The sequence below is a fragment of the Chelonia mydas genome, chromosome 3 (assembly GCF_015237465.2).
Source record: "Chelonia mydas isolate rCheMyd1 chromosome 3, rCheMyd1.pri.v2, whole genome shotgun sequence".
NCBI classification, from domain to species: Eukaryota; Metazoa; Chordata; order Testudines; family Cheloniidae; genus Chelonia; species Chelonia mydas.
The window spans coordinates 11,899,868-11,921,007 of NC_057851.1; positions in this window are offsets into that span (position 1 = coordinate 11,899,868).

Below are 21,140 nucleotides of genomic sequence, written 5' to 3' on the forward strand. Positions count from 1 at the left end.
ATTAAATGATGGAAATTGACATAGAATGTCTTCACCTGTTTAATGGCAGTGGGCTTGAACATACAAGTTGCTCAGACTAGAATTTAAGCACGTGCTTAACATTTATTTTGTTACATAGAACAAAAAGTGCAAGTCCATGGTTTTAATACCATACAGCAACATACAGAGTGAAATCTAGGTCTAGTTAGCAGAGTATTAAAGACAATTATGTAATTTTACAGCGTGTTTATATGTGATGGCTATAGTTATAACATTTATAATATAGTGTATTTATGTACACAAATTATAGTGTTATAGTGTGTTATAGATATATGTGTGCCACACATACACTATACACAGAAAGATCATTAGGTGTTGGGTGAAATGGAGTTAGGATTGTGTTAGGTGTGCAGTTAATTTTTATGGAGTATAATTTCTGAAGTCAATTTACACCTGCTGAGTACCTGGTCCCATATTTTGAATATAGAGAAATAGATCTTAATTTGCACTTGTAATTCCCAATAACGCCAATGGGATCTGCATGTATGTCGTGATGTATATCAACTCTCTGAATTTGTGCAGGTGTGTAATGTATACATTATATCTATGCATGGTGTGTGTACAGTGCAGTGCCTGTTGATATCACCGTGCAACACAAGTGCACACAAAGAAGATATATTTCTCTATATTGGACATATCAACATTAGCTGGACATTAGTGGGCTGGGATGATTTAGTTGGGGATTGGTCCTGCTTTGAGCAGGGGGTTGGACTAGATGACCTCCTGAGGTCTCTTCTAACTAGGGTGACCAGACAGCAAATGTGAAAAATCAGGATGGGGGTGGGGGCTAATAGCAGCCCATGTAAGAAAAAGACCCCAAAATCCGGACTGTCCCTGTAAAATCAGGACATCTGGTCACCCTACTTCCAACCCTAATATTCTATGATATGACCCTAACCTGGAATTTGACCCTAAATTTGGAACCAAACCTGATCCTTAAAGATTAAATAGGAACATTGAATTTCATCCATTGCAAGCCGTAAGCCTTGCTATTAAAAGAGGGGGAAATATATTCCTCGAAGTTAGAAAGATGGTAACGTAAAAAGAAACCAGATTGGGTAGGTTTTTTTTTTTTTATCATCAGCCTGATACCTGCTGTCCTGCAGGATGGGTTCCTAAAACGAAAAGTTTCTCTTCTTTTACTGTCTAGAAAGAGCCTCGCAACTAGGTTGTTTGTTTGTAGTAACCCAAGGGAGGAAGAACGCTTGTCTGGCATCCCTCTCCTTTCTTGCAGGCTGCTATTGGGACGGGTCTCCCCCACCCTTTCCCCCTCCTGAAGGATCAGCAGGTTGGTTTCTCGAGCAGCAGAGCTGGATGCTGGCTTGTAGTAGGCAAGTAGAGCCTCTTGTCGAAAGGAGCTGTCCATTCAGAACCAGTCGGCCACGTGGTGTCTGCCCGCCAAAAAAACAAAAGAGGGGAAATATTAATTAATTTAAAAAAGAAAAGGAAAAGCCAATCTGCTCAATCCTCCGCCTGCAGGCAGGCTCTAACGGAAACCACATCTGCTTTCCCTCTCCCCCCCAAGAAATCTTCATTTGGGCATTAGAATACTTAAAAGGATTAGTCATTAAATACTTGTACATTTGGTTTAATTCGCTAGAAACTCTATGTCACAGGGTTACATCAGAAAGCTAAGAGTTTTAATCTCATCTGCAGTATTTACCTAGATGTTTTATTTCCTCTGCTGCTTGTTCCAGGGCTCATATTAATATCCCACGTGCCCAGAGGGAGGAGGTTAAAAAAAACTGAGCTGGTTGCTGTCTGATGGTATAAAAAATATATCAAAGGGCCTTTTAAGGTAAAACAAAAAAAGAAGCATGAATGGGAGTCTGGTGTTCCCTTTTGCAGCCTGGTGCTTATTGATGCTTCTGATGATGATGTTGTAAGTAGCTCATTTCCCAGGAAGGCAGTGTGGCTCTGTGGATTAGGCACTGAATTGGGGGAGCTGGGTTCTGTTCCCATCTCTGCAATGTGATCGGAGGCAAGTAACTTTTCTCTCTGACTCAGTTTCCCCATATAACACATCTGCATCTCCTTTGTGAAACACTTAGCAATGCATAGAAGAAAAGCACCATATAGGCTTGATCTGGCAAGGCACTGAGGCCCATGTACTCAGAAGTAGTTAGGTTCATAACTCTCATTGATTTCCATAGGAGTCAGGCTCCTAAATATCTTTGAGAGACCCTGGTTCAACAAGGTATGTAAGGAGTCCCTTCAAATTCAATGGGACTATTTGCACTCTAGAAGCAAGGTGTACTTTGCTGAGTTGGCTGAAATGAAGGGCAATTGGGAGGGGTCAGTGTGTATTATATGTACCGATCCATGGAGGATGTGAGTCTGTCATATTACACAGCTCAAGAGCCTGTCTTTTAACTCAAGATGTTGAGACATGCTTTTAGCTCTGGACATCCCTTTTTGAATACCTAGTGCGTGGGCCAAGAGGACAGATGTCATGATTACCTCACAGGACTGGACCCTAAAAGAGCTATATATGACTATATGTCCCAAGTTAAAATGTATATATGCAATATATGGAGTCACATGGGCAAGTCACATGTCCATGCATGATTTTGCTTAGTCATAGCAAGAAAGTCCATTAACTGTAGATAGGCATCTTCTGTGGTCCATAATGAGTTAAGTGTTTCTTGATGAGCCACTTAATTTGAATATTTCCTTCACAATGTGGAGGCTAAATACCTTGTTGGTGTTTCCTAGTAGCAAACACATTAGAAATATAGATATAGAGCCAATTCTCATAACTTCAAATACAAAAACGATACATGCATACAAATAGCATAATCAGATTCAGCAAATCATATCCTTTCCATAGATACCTTACTTGACATAATTTCTACAAGATTTGCTGCAATTATATAACAGTGGTAACAACAATGATTTACATGGTCATATTTTATCAGAGAACGTCACACCCAAGTCAAGCAGGCTAACCACTGGGCCATGCTTTCTCTACAGATCTGCTGCTGCTCCTATTGATTTCTATGGGGAAGAACTGAGACTATTATTATCCTCTTTGAGAAACTGAGGCATAGAGAGATTCATTGACTTGCCCAGAGTTAAACAGCAAATTCTTGATGATAGGAGGCAGACTTTCCTGGTTCCTGATTGCATGCTTAAGCCATTCAAGAACTCTGGATTTATAACTCCTAGAGCCAAATACATATAAGTGACTTCAGATAAATGAAATGACTTGTCCAATGACGCACAAGAAGTCTGGCAGAGCTGGGAATGGCTTACAGACATCCTGAGACCCTAGACAATGCTGTAAACATTAGAATTGCTTCCTCTGGACTGGAACTCAGGAGATCGTGGTTCTGTGCACATCTCTGCCACAGGCCAGCTGGCTGACCTTGGGCAAGTCATTTCCCCTGTCCTGCTCTCAGTTTGCCTATCTGTAACATGGGGATAATGATACTGACCTCTTTTGAGATCTACTGAGGAAAAGCACTGTGTAAGAGCTAGGTATTATTCTTCTTCCACAAGGAGAAAATATATGAAGAAAAATGTATTCTAGAATATCAGTCCCATCTAATCTGGGACTACAGATACTAAAATGCCCTAATCATATTGTATGGGATCATTACAAAAAAGAGTTAAAGTTGTCTCCATATCTTAACTGTGTGATTCCATATGTTCATATGTATCTGTAAAAAATTTACACCCTATTTCTAGTCTGAATTTATTTAGCTTCAGCTTCTAGTCACTGGATCTTTCTGGATATTTGTCTGCTAAATTAAAGATGCCATTACCAAATATTTGTTCCCCATGTAGGTACTTGTAGACTGTGATCAAGTCACCCTTAACCATCTCTTTGTTAAACTACATAGACTAAGCTCCTTGAGTCTATCGCTATAAGGTGTGTTCGCCAATCCTTTAATTGTTCTCATGGATGTCCTCGGAACCCTCTCCAATTTATTAACATGAAAAGAGAAGGGCTATGGCACAGCTTCACTTCACCTGTCCTCCATTGGTGCTGGGTTCATTAGGGGACTGTGCTAGCTCTTAACATCAAGGAGCCATGCATGAGTGGCTCAGCGAAGCTCCTCCCACTGCTGATTGACAAACAGAATCTGCCCCAGGAATGCTATCTACAGATACAGAAGCTGAAATAAGGAAGCAGAGGAATTACACACAGTGCAGTAGTGCCCAAGGGGGCTTTCTGTACTGAAAGGGCTATTTAAACATGTAGAGCCTAGTTCTTCATCACCCTGCGCCTAGTGTAGTCATCATCCCCTGTGCAAAGCAGGTGTAAAAATGCTGCTGCTCTGATTAGGTGGTGCTTTACATTCACTTTGCACTGATATAAATGACTCTATAAGGTACAGGGAGGCCTATGGAGTCCAGGTCCTGGGGGTGCGATTGGCAGGGAAGAGACTCCATAGGTGGCTCTAAGGGGGCGTCTACCCAATGACTGGCAGCCCCCAGCAGCAAGCCTCAGAGCCTGCGTCTACAAAGTAAGGCTTGTGCTACTGTGCTAAAAATAGCTGTGTAGATGTTTGGGGTCCGGCTCTGAAGTCCATCCCCTCCTTAGGCTTGAGAGCCCAAGCTCCATCCCATCCCACAATATCTACACAGCCCCCAATGTCTGTAGACCCAGGCTCCGAGACTCACAGCCGGAGGATGACGTTCACTGTGTAGACGCGTCCTTAGTTGTTCCAGCTAGAACAGTTCTTTAGGGACTACTCTACTGGCCAAGGGCCACTGCAGTGCAGTGTGCTGTGACTCTGTCCTCCAACCTCTAGCAAGGCTCCTGCTGGAGCCATCCAGAAGGGAGGGCAGATGTTGTACATCTGGCTGGTTATACCCCTTGCATCAGGGAATCCCCTGCTGCCTGGCTAGGTCAATTCTCTGTCCTGCTGGACCACAAAGGGGTTGGATGGTTCTGGGGCCCATGACATGGCCAGGACTGTCATAAGCATAGGCTCCTATTGTTTTAGACACTGCATTGATTGCCAGCTTATACAAGACAATACACTAAACAACAGTGACCAATAAATAATATTTGTTACAGCCCTGATAACATTTGGGCTTGTTTCTTACAAGTTCCACACAGGTTCTGTTGCTTTCCCTCAGGCTGGCACTACTAGATAGCTATTACTTTCTATGCCCATGCTCCTTGGCCAAATATATAAACAACTCTCTGAAGAACACACTGACTTCCTGTCTGCTTTCAGGGGCAAATCCAGGTCTTGACACGGATCTATACACACATTTGGCCCAATCATAGATTCACAGAAATGCAGGGCTGGAAGGGACATGGATAGGTCATCAAGTCCAGCCCCATGTGCTGAGGCAAGGCCAAGTAAACCTAGGTCATCCCTGGCGGGTGTTTGTCATCCTGTCTTTCAGTAAAACCAGGGGAGGAGGCTAATGGGGAAGGTCTGCTCCTCTGGATCAGTTAGCTTCATTTCTCCCCAGCTGTTTCACTGGGGATGGGGATCCCCCAGTAAATGAGTCACAGGACCTCCCCAAAAACTTGCTGATCCCCTGGAACATGCATGACACCAAGGCCGTTTTCACTAAGGGTCTGTACCTCTGCATTGGCTCTGGAGCCCTGCTCTCGCTCCCTGCTCCTGGCAGTGCAGTTCCATGGATTTAAATAGTTCTATCTCAGGGCTTTTGTGAGTGTCAGGCATGGGGGACAGGTGAACATAACACTCCTCCATTGGCCTGCTTGGAGTATGGTGTGATCTGCCCCAGTCCGAGCCTCAGCCCTGGCACTCGCTTGTCCCCAAACCTCACTCATCCACAAAAGCGTTCCCCTATTTGATCCAGATCCCCACTGTCATACAAAGCCCCAAATAGCCATGTTTGTAGCAGAACTGGACCTGTTTCCAGACTCTGCCCCAGAACTGCATTGGAGATATTGCATCCTGGCTGATCTCCAGGCCTCACTCTGGCATTCCTACTCTGCTGTATGGGGACATGGGGAGAGTTCCCTGAGAAGTTTGTCTCTGTGGCACACCAAGACCTCCACCCATTTTGTATGCTTCACAAATTCTGCCTGCCCCACACATGCCAACTGATACACATTCCACGCAATGGAACAGCACCAGTTTTGCTGTACCTGAGACTCTCTATGGCTGCAAAACAGAGGGCAACATTTTTCTGTGATGTAGAGCATAGAATCATAAAATTATAGGACTGGAAGGGACCACAAGAGGTCATCTAGTCCAGTGCCCTGCACTCATGGCAGGACTAAGTATTATCTAGACCATCCCAGACAGGTGTTTATCTAACCTGCTCTTAAAATTCTCCAATGATGGAGATTCCACAACTTCCCCAGGCAATTTATTCCAGTGCTTAACTAGCCTGACAATTAGGAAGTTTTTCCTAATGTTCAACCAGTGTGGTTCTACTGTAACTAATTTTCTAAGTAGCTACCCCTTCATTAACTTATTCACGAAGTGTTGATTATTGAATGTAGTTCTTATGCAGGATACAAGATACCATCAGTACCACTGCAAGCACAAGGCTGGAGTATTTCATACTGTGACACGGTTGGGCCAGATGACTACAGGAGAGTAATAGAAGGCAGATATATTAGCCCCAGGTTAAGTAGGTCCCTTTTCTCTGGGTAAGGTAACAGGGAAGGTTTTTTTTTTTTTTTTTTTTGAAACAGAAAAGAAGTTTATTTGTAACGGTTACAGAGATTACAAAAAGATAAAGAAAACTTAGCAACAAAACAACGCAATCAGAAGGTATAACACAACAGCTTTCAGGAGGGAGAGGTGTTCAGGCTAGCCCAGGCCCAGAGCGGGGGGGCTTCCTCGACACTCGTGGTCTTCCACCCTCCTGAGTTACCTGGTGGCCTAGAGCGGGGGGGCTTCCTCGACACTCGTGGTCTTCCACCCCCTCGAGTTACCTAGTGCCGCGCCCAGGGTCACCGACCCTCCCTCTCCTGAGAGTGCCCGACAAGATGGGCACGGCTGTGGGGTGGGTGGTTGGGAGGGAGGGGGGTACACCCATGTATTATAAGACCCCTCCTAGATAACAATAATGATGGTATTCACAGCAGCTAACGGCTGTGGCTGGCGTCCCTCGCTCCATCCCTCAATCAGAGGGTCAGGCGGAGGGAACCGGACGGGGTCACCGAGCAGAGAACCCCGGACAGCGCCCACCGCTCCTCGAAGGTGTCAAGGGAGTCGGTGGACGCCGCCCAGAGGAACTCCGCCCGGATGCGTGAATGTACTGAGGATCGGAAAACGGCCCTACAATCGCAGGACGCCTCATGAGCCAACCTCCGCTCTCTGGTCTTATAAATGGCTGTTTTAGCCAAAGCTAGGAGGAGGTTAACCAGGAGATCCCGCGACTTGGTGGGGCCACGGATGGGGAGTGTGTAGATGAAGAGGTGGGGAGAAAAATGAAGCCAGAAGCGCAATAGAAGATTTGTGAGGAGCCGAAAAAGGGGCTGCAATCTGGCACACTCTAAATAGACATGCGCCAGGGTTTCCCTCACATTACAAAAAGGACAAGTATCCGGGATGGAAGTAAACCGTGTCAAAAACACGCCCGTGCTCACAGCCCCGTGAAGGAGCCGCCAACTGATGTCCCCGACGGGCCTCGGGACCAAGGTGGAGTACAGGCTGGCCCACCGAGGTTGCTCACCCTCCAAAGGTGGTAGGAGATCTCGCCACTTTGTATCGGGGCGGGACACCAGGGTGCGGGCGTGAAGGGTATGAAGCGTGAGTGTATATAAATATTGCCGTGGTGCAAACTGAAAACCGACCGGCTGCAGTTCATGCAGCCGGCTTGCAGTGAAAGGATGAGGGGTGTGTTGGGATCGGCAGGGTAGGGGCCCGATGGAAAGGTCCGGCGGGCCTGGGGTAGAGGATGGGCGGGGTGCGCCCTCGCGCAAGGCTCGGCTAACATAAGCCCGAGCGGCGGGGGTCAAAGCGGCCTCCACCTCCTGAAGCACGCGCCGGGGGGTGCGAAGGCTGGAGAGCCCCATGCGTCGAGCGAGCGTCGGGGGATCCAGCCAGTCTCCCCGGTCGTAGTCCAGGAGGTCCCCGACCCTCGTAACTCCCGCCAGGACCAACCTCTGGCGCACCGTGCGGGACTCCGCCGCCTGCACACGAAGTTGGGGGTTGTGTAGCAGGGGCTCCGTGAGGAGATCTGCCCCCACGATGGCCGCCACGGACCTGGTCGTTGAAAACAGTTTCCAGGTCCGGAGGAGGTCCTGGTAGAAATCCGGCAGCCCGGAGAGGTCTCGCGGAAAACCTCTCGGACAAAGATAAAAGAGCTGCCGGTCATATCGGAGCCCATGGAAGCGGCGTAGGAAGGCATGCGCCAATATGCTCCACGTCGAACTACCTGCACTATAAAGGAGCCTCTGCAGGGCCTGGAGGCGGAAAACACGGACCTGAGTGTACAGACACTTCAGGCCCTGCCCTCCTTCCTTCAGGGGCAAATGAAGAACTCCAACAGGGGCCCAGTGCAATCCTGACCAAAAGAACTCCAGAATCAATCTCCGGAGGTGGGACAGGAAACCCGGGGCCGGGGCTAGGGTGTTGAGCCGGTACCAGAGCGTGGACAGGACTAGTTGGTTAAGCACCAGTGCTCTCCCTCGAAGGGAGAGACATCGGAGTAGCCTCGTCCATTTCCTGATCCGTTCAATCACGCCGCCTTCCAAATTTTGCCAGTTCTCCGGCGGAGAAGGGTGCGTGGCAGAAAGGTAAACGCCGAGATAGAGCAGAGGGCCGGCACTCCACCGGATGGTCTGAAGCGCGGGTGGGAGGGAGCTTACCTGCCGCCAGCCCCCCACCGCCAAGCCAGAGCTCTTGACCCAGTTGACTCGGGCGGAGGAGGCTGCTGAATAGATGGCTTGGCATGCCTCCACTCGCGCCAAGTCGCCCGGGTCCTGGACCACGAGGAGGACGTCATCGGCGTACGCCGACAGGACCAGCCGCAGCTCCGGCTCCCGCAGCACCAACCCCGTCAACCTCCTGCGGAGGAGACAGAGGAAAGGCTCGATCGCCAGAGCGTACAGCTGGCCTGAGAGGGGGCACCCCTGCCGCACCCCTCGCCCGAAGCTGACCGGTTCGGTCAGGGTCCAGTTGAGCCTAACCAAACACTCCGCGGAGGCGTACAGCACCCGGAGAAAACTCACAAACTGAGGTCCGAATCCAAACGCTCGCAGGGTGCTCAGGAGGTACCCATGATCTACTCTATCGAAAGCCTTCTCCTGATCGAGAGACAGGAGGGCGAACGACAGACCGTCTCTCCGCCCGAGTTCCAAAAGGTCTCGGACTAGAAAGAGGTTGTCAAAAATGCTGCGACCCGGGACAGTATAGGTCTGGTCTGGGTGAATCACGTCCGCCATCACGGACCCTAGCCGCAGCGAGATTGCTTTCGCTACGATTTTGTAATCCGTGCTAAGGAGTGAGAGGGGACGCCAGTTTCGTAAGTCGCGGAGGTCCCCCTTCTTCGGCAGCAAGGCGAGCACCGCTCGTCTGCACGAGAGAGGGAGGACCCCGCTCTGCAGGGACTCAGCCCAGACAGTGACTAGGTCTGGGCCAAGGATGTCCCAGAACGCACGGTAAAACTCCACGGTCAGCCCGTCCATGCCCGGAGATTTATTGGTGGGCATGCGACGGAGGGCTTCCGAGAACTCGGCCAGGGTGAGAGGCAGCTCTAGCCGGTCTCGGTCGCCCACGCTGACCGTGGGGAGTTCCTCCCAGAGCACCCCGCAAGCGCCAGGATCGGTCGGATCCGGGGAGAAAAGGTTTGCGTAGAAGTCACGGGCCCTCCCACACATCTCCTCCGGATCCGTGAGGGGGGTGCCGTCTTCCGCTAGAAGGCAGGTGACGTGTTTTTTGGCCCCCCTCGTTTTCTCCAGGGCGTAGAAGAAGCGGGAGCCGCGATCCATCTCCCGAAGGAGGCGGATGCGGGACCGGACAAAGGCACCCCGGGCCCGGTGGTCCTCGAGGGCTCGAAGTTCCTCCCGCTTCTCCCGGCACGCTCCGCAGAGGGACGGGTCCCCGGGGCTGGCGGCCAGGCGCCTCTCCAGCTCTAAGACCTCCCGTTCCAACTGCTCTATCGCCGCATTTCTCCGTCGGCTGGTGCCCCGAGTGTAGTTGCGGCAGAAGAGCTTGGCGCGGACCTTCCCTAAATCCCACCAGCGCCGCACCGAGGGAAAGGCACGCCACTGCTCCCGCCAGGCCAGCCAAAACTCCCGGAAGGACATCACAAAGCTCTCGTCCTCCAACAGGCTGTTGTTAAAATGCCAGTAAGCCGGCCCCGGTCCCTCTGCACGGAGGGAGACCGTGACGGTAACCAAATGATGGTCGGAAAAAGGGGCCGGCCGAATGGTGGAGGAGTGGGCCTGTGAAAGATGGAGACGGGATAGGTAAATACGGTCTAACCGAGAGCGGTGTGACCGATGGGCCTCCACCCGAACAAAGGTAAACGTGGAAGTATCATCTGGGTGATGGTCACGCCAGACGTCCACTAGGGAGTGATAGTCGACTATGTCTCGGAGAATGGTCGCGGCGGCCGGGCTCGGCTCGGCCCCCGAGCGGTCCCGTTCCTCGAGGGTGGTGTTAAAGTCCCCTCCCAGGATCAGGCACTCGTGTGAATCTAGGGTGTCGAGAAATTCGGACACCTGCTGGTAGAATTGTGGCTGCTGTGAACTCACTTGCGGGGCATAGATATTAACAAGATTGACCACGAGCCCCTCCAGACGAACTCGGAGGTGCAACAAGTGGCCCGGCACGGCCTCAGTGACCCCTAGCACCTCGGGCCGCAGGGTGGGGGAGAACAGGGTCGCCACTCCAGCTTGCCAAGTCGTGCAGTGGCTGAAGTATACCCCGTCCCCCCACTCCAGCCGCCACCTATCCTCGGCGGTTGGGTCCGTGTGGGTCTCCTGCAGGAAAACCACAGAGTACCCCCCCTCCCGAAGGTAGGAGAGCACCTGGGACCTGCGGAGAGCCATCCTACAGCCCCTGGTGTTCAGGGTTACAATAAGGAGAGGTGTCATGCGGAGGGCTGGGGGGGTGGGGAGTTCTCATTGGTGGGGGTGCTCAAGGCCCCCGGCGGGTCGCGTAGCAACCCGTGTCCCATCCCGTGAGTAAGTAAATCTCTCCGGAAGCTGCGGGCCCGTTCGTAGGCCGCGGCACCGCTCTTCCCTTGCCCTCTGCCCTCCCTCATAAGGGCTCTCGCGGCCCGAAGGAGTTGATCAAAGTCCCCCCATTGCTGGAGAGCCAGCTGTGCCCTACCGCGGGCACCACGGCATCGTTCTAAGAACTCCCGTAGTGCATGCTGCAGCTCATGGGGGGGTGGGGTTACAATTCCCAGAGCAGTCCCTGGTGGGGCTCTTGATACAGCCTCGTGGTCCGCTAAGGCGGGTAGGCAGGGTGCGGACCGCCGACGGGGTGTCTGACAGGCTGGGGTTATTAACTCCATCTCATGCCTTGGGGTGGACGGGGATGGCAGGGGGAAAGGTGCAACTCCTGAGGAGTCGCAACTAGAAAACGTAAAGACTGCTCCCTGGGGGGAAACTGCAAAGGGCGGAAAAGAAATAACCCCAGGGGCGGCGGTAGCCTTGCAGGAGGAGGGAAACTGAACCGGAATAGGGGTGGGGGCAGGGGCAGAGGTAAGGCCCTGGGCTTCAGGAGGCGAGCAGCGGAAAGAAGGTGCCTCCCGAGCAGGGTCGGGGGTTAAGGGGCAAGGGAGGGGGCTCCGAGGAATGCTGGGTACTGGCTCCGGGGTGGTCGTGGCAGCCATGGCATCAGGTGGTAAACCACTTTCCGTGGGGTGCTCACCCGGAAAGGCAGTCAGGGGGAAAGAACATGGGGAAAGGGGGCCTGGGGTGAGATTGCCCAAATCGAGGCCGGCCGGCAGTAAATCATCCCCTCCCTGGGTGACCGGGGTCAAATCTAGGGCTTCAATCTCTGCATACACAGAGGAGAGGCCAACTCCCACCACCCCAGGGGCCTCTCCGCTAGGGCCCGCCTCAACGGTCACGTCGGGGTTCGTAGGGAGTTCAGGTGGTATCCGGTTAGAAGGGGCTTCCTCCGGGGCTTCGGAGGGGAGGGTCCCCCGCGGAGGGGGGATTCCACCCTCCAATGCTGGTCTATCTTCACCTCCCGACACCAGCGAATGGATCTCACTCGTGGCCGAGGCGGGAGGCTCAAGGTCGGTACCTCCCTTCCTGGTCTTCCGGGGGGCTTCCGCGTCAGATGAATGCAGCGGAGCTCGAGCCCTCCGCTTGCCTCGCTTCCCCTGGACTACAGTCCAGCCCTCCATGGCGTCGTCCGGGGGTTGAGTAGCAGGGGACTGAGCGGGGCGCGGAGGCAGAGGTTCAGGGGTTCGGGGGGGTAGCGGTGAGGCAGCATTAGGGGCGGGGGGTTCTCCCTGGGGCGAGCCCTCTCCTGCACCCGGCAAAAGCTTTGCCACACCCCCCTCCAGAGGCTCTGCCGAGGTGGTTACAGCAAGAGTGCGACTCCCGTGGTCGCCCGGGCGTTGTTGGAGAGGTGCCTCTTGGGCCCGGACGGGGGCAGCGGTGGATCGGGTGGGAGGAGGGGTGGTTTCAGGTGCCGGGTGGCCAGGGGTGTCGGCAACAACGGGGCCGATATCCCGCCGGGTCTCGGGGGTCTCCGGTGCCCCTCCCCCCCGGGCCAAAGGGCAGTCCCTGCGGACATGCCCCGCCGAGCGGCAGAGGTAGCACCGGGCCTCTCCGGTGGAATAAAAGACCCTATAGCGGGCTCCCTGGTAGGGAACTAGGAAGGACCCCTCGAGCGCCTCTCCGTCACGCACCCCCGCCGGCAGTGAAATCTGCACTTGCCGGCGGAACGAAAGGACGTGACGGAGGGCGGGGTCCTTGCAGCCTAACGGGAGAGGGCTGATAGCAGAAACAAGCTTCCCCAGGGCAGAGAGAGCAGGTAACAGGGCAACGTTAGGTAAAAAGGGAGGAACGGAGGTGAGGACGAAGCGAACGCCCAGATCTTCTAGCGGTTCTAGGGGGAGAAACACCCCCCCCACCACTAGGCCCTTCTCCACCGCCTCCTGGGCGGCAGTCTCCGAAGCCAGAAAGAAAACGACCTTCCCATACATCTTGGAGGCCGCCACAATGGCCATGGGTCCTACCACTTTCGCCAACGCCTGCACGTATGCCTCCACGTGGGGCGAGGCGGGCACTAGGAGGCAACGGACACCGTGCTTCCTAGTCAGGGCGGGAAGAGGGCCCCGGTTGCTAGTGGTGGCAGCGGAGGCAGTGGGTGGGCGAGATGAGGAGGCGGCAGGTGAGGGGGGGCCTGTCGCCACCCGGGCATACGTCCTGGGGGCCGGGGGAGGGACGGTCGCAGAGCTGGTGGAGGGAACAGCTGGGAGGGGTGCCGCGATCGATGACGAGGCCACAGTAGTGGGGGCGGCCTCTGCCACGGAAGGTCCAGCGGCATTAGCGGGGCCCTTCCCTTTTGGCCCGCTTCGATTTTTCCGTCTAACTGGGGGGGGGTTCCTAAAATCTAATGGGGCAAGAACCAAAGCAGCAGTAGTAATTGCCCCGGTGCCTCCCACTGCCGATGCCCCAGCGGGGGCGGTGGCAGGGGTTCTAACAATGGAGGCGGTGGGGAGATCTTGAGGGGTGGGCAGGGGGGTAGATGGGGGAGGGACAACCAATTTCGTTGGAGGGGCCTTGCGTCCCTCCTTCTCTGCCATTGTAAGCAGGGAGAGACAGGGAGACACTGGAAGGAGGGGGGGGGGCAAAAATCGGGGTCCGGTAGGGGGGATAGGCTATGGGATAAACAATCCGGGGGGGGGGGTGGAGGGAGGACGACCCACCACAATTGTCCAAAGAGTCTCGTTTGGTTTGTTGTTATGCCCGGTCCGAAAGGCAAAGTCCAAAGCAAACAGCTGGATCCGAAGGCAGATGGCAGATTGCCAGCAGGGACGAAGCAGCGGGGGCCGTGACAGTTGTAGTAGTGGTGGGGGGGTTGGGGGCACCGATGGATCTGGGGGTAGCTCCCTGCTACACCCCTGTGCCGCCACAGACGCAGCTGAGACGCAGTCAACTCCCCCCCCTCCGAGGGTATAATTCAAAAGAAATCCCTCAGTCTTACGGCTTCTCTCCACGATGATTCATAGCTGCCCGGGCGAGGTCTCCGGCCTCTGGCGTCTGCTGCAGCTGTTGGCTCTGTCCCAAGGCTCTCGGCAGCTAGGAATGTTGTAATGATAAGGAAAAAGTCCAGGCAAAAAACAAGACAGCTGGGTCTGGGGGCGTCCACTCCCCTCTCCGGACAGCGGGTCGGCAGTCCTCCCCCCCTCCTCTGGGGGTTTCAATTAAGCAAAAAGCAAAGTCCAGAAGCAGGCAGTGGGGGGGGTGCTGGCGGCCGGCCAGCCCACTGACGCAGCTCAGAAAAACGGGAAAAAACAAAACCAAAAAAACAAAGCGTCCGGCCCAAATGCGGGGGGGGGAACTAAGCGAAAGGAAAAGTGTGAAAAATCCGGGCCGGGGGGCTTTAGGAAAGAGAGGAAAGCAGATAGCTCAGGAGCGAGCGAAAAACGATTCCGTCTCCCGTAACAGGGAAGGTTTTTTTTTTGAAACAGAAAAGAAGTTTATTTGTATCAGTTACAGAAATTACAAAAAGATAAAGAAAAACTTAGCAACAAAACAACGCAATCAAAAGATATAACACAACAGCTTTCAGGAGGGAGAGGTGTTCAGGTTAGCCCAGGCCCAGAGCGGGAGGGCTTCCTCGACACTCGTGGTCTTCCACCCTCCTGAGTTACCTGGTGGCCTAGAGCGGGGGGGCTTCCTCGACACTCGTGGTCTTCCACCCCCTCGAGTTACCTAGTGCCGCGCCCAGGGTCACCGACCCTCCCTCTCCTGAGAGTGCCCGACAAGATGGGCACGGCTGTGGGGTGGGTGGTTGGGAGGGAGGGGGGTACACCCATGTATTATAAGACCCCTCCTAGATGACAATAATGATGGTATTCACAGCAGCTAACGGCTGTGGCTGGCGTCCCTCGCTCCATCCCTCAATCAGAGGGTCAGGCGGAGGGAACCGGACGGGGTCACCGAGCAGAGAACCCCGGACAGCGCCCACCGCTCCTCGAAGGTGTCAAGGGAGTCGGTGGACGCCGCCCAGAGGAACTCCGCCCGGATGCGTGAATGTACTGAGGATCGGAAAACGGCCCTACAATCGCAGGACGCCTCATGAGCCAACCTCCGCTCTCTGGTCTTATAAATGGCTGTTTTAGCCAAAGCTAGGAGGAGGTTAACCAGGAGATCCCGCGACTTGGTGGGGCCACGGATGGGGAGTGTGTAGATGAAGAGGTGGGGAGAAAAATGAAGCCAGAAGCGCAATAGAAGATTTGTGAGGAGCCGAAAAAGGGGCTGCAATCTGGCACACTCTAAATAGACATGCGCCAGGGTTTCCCTCACATTACAAAAAGGACAAGTATCCGGGATGGAAGTAAACCGTGTCAAAAACACGCCCGTGCTCACAGCCCCGTGGAGGAGCCGCCAACTGATGTCCCCGACGGGCCTCGGGACCAAGGTGGAGTACAGGCTGGCCCACCGAGGTTGCTCACCCTCCAAAGGTGGTAGGAGATCTCGCCACTTTGTATCGGGGCGGGACACCAGGGTGCGGGCGTGAAGGGTATGAAGCGTGAGTGTATATAAATATTGCCGTGGTGCAACTTGAAAACCGACCGGTTGCAGTTCATGCAGCCGGCTTGCAGTGAAAGGATGAGGGGTGTGTCGGGATCGGCAGGGTAGGGGCCCGATGGAAAGGTCCGGCGGGCCTGGGGTAGAGGATGGGCGGGGTGCGCCCTCGCGCAAGGCTCGGCTAACATAAGCCCGAGCGGCGGGGGTCAAAGCGGCCTCCACCTCCTGAAGCACGCGCCGGGGGGTGCGAAGGCTGGAGAGCCCCATGCGTCGAGCGAGCGTCGGGGGATCCAGCCAGTCTCCCCGGTCGTAGTCCAGGAGGTCCCCGACCCTCGTAACTCCCGCCAGGACCAACCTCTGGCGCACCGTGCGGGACTCCGCCGCCTGCACACGAAGTTGGGGGTTGTGTAGCAGGGGCTCCGTGAGGAGATCTGCCCCCACGATGGCCGCCACGGACCTGGTCGTTGAAAACAGTTTCCAGGTCCGGAGGAGGTCCTGGTAGAAATCCGGCAGCCCGGAGAGGTCTCGCGGAAAACCTCTCGGACAAAGATAAAAGAGCTGCCGGTCATATCGGAGCCCATGGAAGCGGCGTAGGAAGGCATGCGCCAATATGCTCCACGTCGAACTACCTGCACTATAAAGGAGCCTCTGCAGGGCCTGGAGGCGGAAAACACGGACCTGAGTGTACAGACACTTCAGGCCCTGCCCTCCTTCCTTCAGGGGCAAATGAAGAACTCCGACAGGGGCCCAGTGCAATCCTGACCAAAAGAACTCCAGAATCAATCTCCGGAGGTGGGACAGGAAACCCGGGGCCGGGGCTAGGGTGTTGAGCCGGTACCAGAGCGTGGACAGGACTAGTTGGTTAAGCACCAGTGCTCTCCCTCGAAGGGAGAGACATCGGAGTAGCCTCGTCCATTTCCTGATCCGCTCAATCACGCCGCCTTCCAAATTTTGCCAGTTCTCCGGCGGAGAAGGATGCGTGGCAGAAAGGTAAACGCCGAGATAGAGCAGAGGGCCGGCACTCCACCGGATGGTCTGAAGTGCGGGTGGGAGGGAGCTTACCTGCCGCCAGCCCCCCACCGCCAAGCCAGAGCTCTTGACCCAGTTGACTCGGGCGGAGGAGGCTGCTGAATAGATGGCTTGGCATGCCTCCACTCGCGCCAAGTCGCCCGGGTCCTGGACCACGAGGAGGACGTCATCGGCGTACGCCGACAGGACCAGCCGCAGCTCCGGCTCCCGCAGCACCAACCCCGTCAACCTCCTGCGGAGGAGACAGAGGAAAGGCTCGATCGCCAGAGCGTACAGCTGGCCTGAGAGGGGGCACCCCTGCCGCACCCCTCGCCCGAAGCTGACCGGTTCGGTCAGGGTCCAGTTGAGCCTAACCAAACACTCCGCGGAGGCGTACAGCACCCGGAGGAAACTCACAAACTGAGGTCCGAATCCAAACGCCCGCAGGGTGCTCAGGAGGTACCCATGATCTACTCTATCAAAAGCCTTCTCCTGATCGAGAGACAGGAGGGCGAACGACAGACCGTCTCTCCGCCCGAGTTCCAAAAGGTCTCGGACTAGAAAGAGGTTGTCAAAAATGCTGCGACCCGGGACAGTATAGGTCTGGTCTGGGTGAATCACGTCCGCCATCACGGACCCTAGCCGCAGCGAGATTGCTTTCGCTACAATTTTGTAATCCGTGCTAAGGAGTGAGAGGGGACGCCAGTTTCGTAAGTCGCGGAGGTCCCCCTTCTTCGGCAGCAAGGCGAGCACCGCTCGTCTGCACGAGAGAGGGAGGACCCCGCTCTGCAGGGACTCAGCCCAGACAGTAACTAGGTCTGGGCCAAGGATGTCCCAGAACGCACGATAAAACTCCACGGTCAGCCCGTCCATGCCCGGAGATTTATTGGTGGGCATGCGACGGAGGGCTTCCGAGAACTCGGCCAGGGTGAGAGGCAGCTCTAGCCGGTCTCGGTCGCCCACGCTGACCGTGGGGAGTTCCTCCCAGAGCACCCCGCAAGCGCCAGGATCGGTCGGATCCGGGGAGAAAAGGTTTGCGTAGAAGTCACGGGCCCTCCCACACATCTCCTCCGGATCCGTGAGGGGGGTGCCGTCTTCCGCTAGAAGGCAGGTGACGTGTTTTTTGGCCCCCCTCGTTTTCTCCAGGGCATAGAAGAAGCGGGAGCCGCGATCCATCTCCCGAAGGAGGCGGATGCGGGACCGGACAAAGGCACCCCGGGCCCGGTGGTCCTCGAGGGCTCGAAGTTCCTCCCGCTTCTCCCGGCACGCTCCGCAGAGGGACGGGTCCCCGGGGCTGGCGGCCAGGCGCCTCTCCAACTCTAAGACCTCCCGTTCCAACTGCTCTATCGCCGCATTTCTCCGTCGGCTGGTGCCCCGAGTGTAGTTGCGGCAGAAGAGCTTGGCGCGGACCTTCCCTAAATCCCACCAGCGCCGCACCGAGGGAAAGGCACGCCACTGCTCCCGCCAGGCCAGCCAAAACTCCCGGAAGGACATCACAAAGCTCTCATCCTCCAGCAGGCTGTTGTTAAAATGCCAGTAAGCCGGCCCCGGTCCCTCTGCACGGAGGGAGACCGTGACGGTAACTAAATGATGGTCGGAAAAAGGGGCCGGCCGAATGGTGGAGGAGTGGGCCTGTGAAAGATGGAGACGGGATAGGTAAATACGGTCTAACCGAGAGCGGTGTGACCGATGGGCCTCCACCCGGACGAAAGTAAACGTGGAAGTGTCATCTGGGTGATGGTCACGCCAGACGTCCACTAGGGAGTGATAATCGACTATGTCTCGGAGAATGGTCGCGGCGGCCGGGCTCGGCTCGGCCCCCGAGCGGTCCCGTTCCTCGAGGGTGGTGTTAAAGTCCCCTCCCAGGATCAGGCACTCGTGCGAGTCTAGGGTGCCGAGAAAATCGGACACCTGCTGGTAGAATTGTGGCCGCTGTGAACTCACTTGCGGGGCATAGATATTAACAAGATTGACCACGAGCCCCTCCAGACGAACTCGGAGGTGCAACAAGTGGCCCGGCACGGCCTCAGTGACCCCTAGCACCTCGGGCCGCAGGGTGGGGGAGAACAGGGTCGCCACTCCAGCTTGCCAAGTCGTGCAGTGGCTGAAGTATACCCCGTCCCCCCACTCCAGCCGCCACCTATCCTCGGCGGTTGGGTCCGTGTGGGTCTCCTGCAGGAAAACCACAGAGTACCCCCCCTCCCGAAGGTAGGAGAGCACCTGGGACCTGCGGAGAGCCATCCTACAGCCCCTGGTGTTCAGGGTTACAATAAGGAGAGGTGTCATGCGGAGGGCTGGGGGGGTGGGGAGTTCTCATTGGTGGGGGTGCTCAAGGCCCCCGGCGGGTCGCGTAGCAACCCGTGTCCCATCCCGTGAGTAAGTAAATCTCTCCGGAAGCTGCGGGCCCGCTCGTAGGCCGCGGCACCGCCCTTCCCTTGCCCTCTGCCCTCCCTCATAAGGGCTCTCGCGGCCCGAAGGAGTCGATCAAAGTCCCCCCATTGCTGGAGAGCCAGCTGTGCCCTACCGCGGGCACCACGGCATCGTTCTAAGAACTCCCGTAGTGCATGCTGCAGCTCATGGGGGGGTGGGGTTACAGTTCCCAGAGCAGTCCCTGGTGGGGCTCTTGATACAGCCTCGTGGTCCGCTAAGGCGGGTAGGCAGGGTGCGGACCGCCGACGGGGTGTCTGACAGGCTGGGGTTATTAACTCCATCTCATACCTTGGGGTGGACGGGGATGGCAGGGGGAAAGGTGCAACTCCTGAGGAGTCGCAACTAGAAAACGTAAAGACTGCTCCCTGGGGGGAATCTGCAAAGGGCGGAAAAGAAATAACCCCAGGGGCGGCGGTAGCCTTGCGGGAGGAGGGAAACTGAACCGGAATAGGGGTGGGGCCAGGGGCAGAGGTAAGGCCCTGGGCTTCAGGAGGCGAGCAGCGGAAAGAAGGTGCCTCCCGAGCAGGGTCGGGGGTTAAGGGGCAAGGGAGGGGGCTCCGAGGAATGCTGGGTACTGGCTCCGGGGTGGTCGTGGCAGCCATGGCATCAGGTGGTAAACCACTTTCCGTGGGGTGCTCACCCGGAAAGGCAGTCAGGGGGAAAGAACATGGGGAAAGGGGGCCTGGGGTGAGATTGCCCAAATCGAGGCCGGCCGGCAGTAAATCATCCCCTCCCTGGGTGACCGGGGTCAAATCTAGGGCTTCAATCTCTGCATACACAGAGGAGAGGCCAACTCCCACCACCCCAGGGGCCTCTCCGCTAGGGCTCGCCTCAACGGTCACGTCGGGGTTCGTAGGGAGTTCAGGTGGTATCCGGTTAGAAGGGGCTTCCTCCGGGGCTTCGGAGGGGAGGGTCCCCCGCGGAGGGGGGGTTCCACCCTCCAGTGCTGGTCTATCTTCACCTCCCGACACCAGCGAATGGATCTCACTCGTGGCCGAGGCGGGAGGCTCAAGGCCGGTACCTCCCTTCCTGGTCTTCCGGGGGGCTTCCGCGTCAGATGAATGCAGCGGAGCTCGAGCCCTCCGCTTGCCTCGCTTCCCCTGGACTACAGTCCAGCCCTCCATGGCGTCGTCCGGGGGTTGAGTAGCAGGGGGCGGAGCGGGGCGCGGAGGCAGAGATTCAGGGGTTCGGGGGGGTAGCGGTGAGGCAGCATTAGGGGCGGGGGGTTCTCCTTGGGGCGAGCCCTCTCCTGCACCCAGCAAAAGCTTTGCCACACCCCCCTCCATAGGCTCTGCCGAGGTGGTTACAGCAAGAGTGGGACTCCCGTGGTCGCCCGGGCGTTGTTGGAGAGGTGCCTCTTGGGCCCGGACGGGGGCAGCGGTGGATCGGGTGGGAGGAGGGGTGGTTTCAGGTGCCGGGTGGCCAGGGGTGTCGGCAACAACGGGGCCGATATCCCGCCGGGTCTCGGGGGTCTCAGGTGCCCCTCCCCCCCGGGCCAAAGGGCAGTCCCTGCGGACATGCCCCGCCGAGCGGCAGAGGTAGCACCGGGCCTCTCCGGTGGAATAAAAGACCCTATAGCGGGCTCCCTGGTAGGGAACTAGGAAGGACCCCTCGAGCGCCTCTCCGTCACGCACCCCCGCCGGCAGTGAAATCTGCACTTGCCGGCGGAACGAAAGGACGTGACGGAGGGCGGGGTCCTTGCAGCCTAACGGGAGAGGGCTGATAGCAGAAACAAGCTTCCCCAGGGCAGAGAGAGCAGGTAACAGGGCAACGTTAGGTAAAAAGGGAGGAACGGAGGTGAGGACGAAGCGAACGCCCAGGTCTTCTAGCGGTTCTAGGGGGAGAAACACCCCCCCCACCACTAGGCCCTTCTCCACCGCCTCCTGGGCGGCAGTCTCCGAAGCCAAAAAAAAAACGACCTTCCCATACATCTTGGAGGCCGCCACAATGGCCATGGGTCCTACCACTTTCGCCAACGCCTGCACGTATGCCTCCACGTGGGGCGAGGCGGGCACTAGGAGGCAACGGACACCGTGCT